The sequence below is a fragment of the Bison bison genome, unplaced genomic scaffold (genome assembly GCF_000754665.1).
Source record: "Bison bison bison isolate TAMUID 2011002044 unplaced genomic scaffold, Bison_UMD1.0 scf7180017864373, whole genome shotgun sequence".
In the NCBI taxonomy this organism is placed as follows: Eukaryota; Metazoa; Chordata; class Mammalia; order Artiodactyla; family Bovidae; genus Bison; species Bison bison.
This window is the reverse complement of record NW_011494945.1, coordinates 3161148-3164072: the sequence shown is the minus strand read 5'-3', so window position 1 is coordinate 3164072 and position 2925 is coordinate 3161148.

Below are 2925 nucleotides of genomic sequence, written 5' to 3'. Positions count from 1 at the left end.
ACAGGAAGTGACTTAGCAGCAGCAGCAGCAGCAGGGAGTTTTGCAACAAAGGGCAGGTATTCAGAAATATCAAGAGATTGTTAAAGAAAACTAGATATCCCTAGTTAAGGAATTTAGTGCTTTTCTATGTATGAGAAGATGCAAGAGTCTGGACTCACTGAAACCATTCCTTAGTTATATATACCTCACCTATCTGGGTTCAGTAGCCTCTGTTTTCGTATCTTGAGTTTCTTCAGAGCTCAATGGCTCACACTGGAGGGCTATAATCGCTGATGATTGTGACATCTTTTGTTTACCAATAAGCAGGAAATATTCCATTTCTCAGATCCTCCTCTTGGTAAGGAATTTAACCAATATTATGAAACATTTTATGACCAAATTTTGTCCCAAGGCATTGGGATGCTCATCCCAGATCAGGTGACATTTTTTGTTGCTGTGCCACTCTGTGTGCTAATTTGTGGTGTAGGCCTTGTTGATAATTAAAGATTCTCTGTCTTACTAGTCTATGATCCAGGAGATAGTCTCCCTTGTTGCTTCTTTGCATACCTAGACTCACACTATTAAAAGTATTCTATGTAGCATTATAAATGTGATCTATTTCCTCAAGATATTTAGCCATCAGTCTTGTTTGAAGCTTGGTTACATATTGAGTACTAAATGGGAAAACAGTCTTCTAAAAGATAATATAAGTAATGTAGCTAGTGGCACTGACAAAGTCATAGTGCAATAGGAAGACACAAATCAAAATCAAACAATTTGGAAACAAAGAACAAATTAAAACAATTAATACAACCATCAGATTCACAGGAGAGTCAGCTGAAAATGTCAAATTCTGGCAGGATTAGGTAGAGAAAAAAGGATAAATGTCTCATCTCTGTTTACAAAGATATACTTTATTAATTTGTAGACCATAGCATAAGGGGGGGAACAACAATTAAACTAGTATATTTCCAAAAGTCATAAAGTTATAAATCATGTTCATTAGTCCCATTCTTGTTGATCTGGATGAGATAATCAGATTTTCCTTTCGTTTTGTCATTTGCTACCCAGGCTGTGGTATTATATAAAGCTATCAGAAACTAATATTTGTTTAAAAAGTTTTTTTGAGTCTTCTTGAAAATCTTCATTTTGTAAAAGCATCAGTGTAAAGTAGTAATTGCCTATACAGGATAAATCTTAAACAGCATAATTAAAGATATGAATACCATGCAAGTAGCAGGAAACTTGGATATTTCTGTGCCATAATATTTTAGGATAACTAGAATTATGATCGACAACATTATATGAGGACAGGTCAGATGTTAGGGATTCCATATAAAGTTTGGAATATCTATATCAATGATATTTATACATATACTATAACCTAAGTTGCATCTCTAATCCTTTGACAATGTTTTTGAAATAATTAAACATACCCAATAAACTTTAACTTTCATCTCTGAGATGTTGCAGGATTCTTTCAAAGCATCCCAGACTTAAGCTGTAAGTTAAAAGAACTTTAGTTAGATTTTGATATTTGGGAATTTTGTTAAAAATATCAAAAAATGTTTTAAAACATAATAGGATCATAGGTCTTTATGAAATGATACTTACTTAACCAAAGTCACAAAAAGTTTACTTAAGGGCACAGAAACTCACAAAAACTTATATCAAAAAGGAGTACTCTAACAGAGAGAGAAATCAAATTCCAGTCTTGTATCAGCTTACTAAACTACAAAATCCCTTTATTTACTTAACTTCAATCTAAATTTAGTTGATCCTAACCATGCAAAAAACTTTTTCTTGGGGTTCCTTTCCATAGCCTTTCATCACTTTCTGTATATATATCAGCTTGTTTCTTATTTTTTCATCCAAATAAAAGATATTTTATTAAATAGAAGCTCTAACATTCTTTTTCCTCAATCAAGATAATTCCATTCCTCATACCTTTCTTTACTGAAAACACAGTTTAGTTTCAATTATATAGTTACATTAGAATCCTCAACTCTTAAAAAAAGAAAAAACTTAATTTCTAGTGAAAACTAAGAAGTAAGCAATTATGAACTGTCTTTTACATTAGCATTCTGAATATTGGTGAACATAATTATCAGTGATAATTTCTAAAAACATTTATTTTCTGGTAGAGAACATCTCAGGGTAACACCATTTTTATTAATAGTCCTAAATACCTTTAGTTTCTCTATTTAGTAATTGTTGTCTCAGTATCTTCTTTTTTTGGATATTATCTAGCTACTCAATAAACTTCTATCACTTAAATTAGCACAATTCTAGAACTTTGTTATCAAATATCTGAAGAGATCATTTAATTAGATATTTCTAAAATATACTTTTAAAGAGTTTACCCAGATGCTCTTATCTCATTTATACTTAGTCTCATCACAGCAAGTTATATTTCTGCAACAGATATAATCCAGTCTTTCTTGACTTCTATTGTACTTAGTTACAATATAGCATTATACTTATTATTGACTCTAAAGACATGTCTATATTAATTAGATCAACAAACAAACTTTAGTAACAAGTATCAACTTAATATTGAACATTTCCCAGTTCGCATGAACCTGAAAGTCACTTTGGCCAGTTTCTTCAATCTGTAAGCCCTTTCTTTTAAATTGAACAGAGCTGTTTATAAATTCAATTTTGATAATATATTCCAGAGAGAGAGAGCTGTCTCATGTGTAATGTGTGCATAGACACATAATATAAACAGGCAAAACTAGAGATCTCATGGCTTTACTTAAAAATGTTGGTCATGAATCAGGTAATACAACATAAATTTACTAATTTAGAAAGAACAGTTGGAATTCCTTCAAGTTGCAAACTCAGGTGACTAAGGTTTTACTATTTGTAAAGTTTAGCTAAGGGAGTATTTCCAGCAGTTTGCATTCTAAAACTATCACTTTGTCTCTCTCTCTCTCTCTTTTT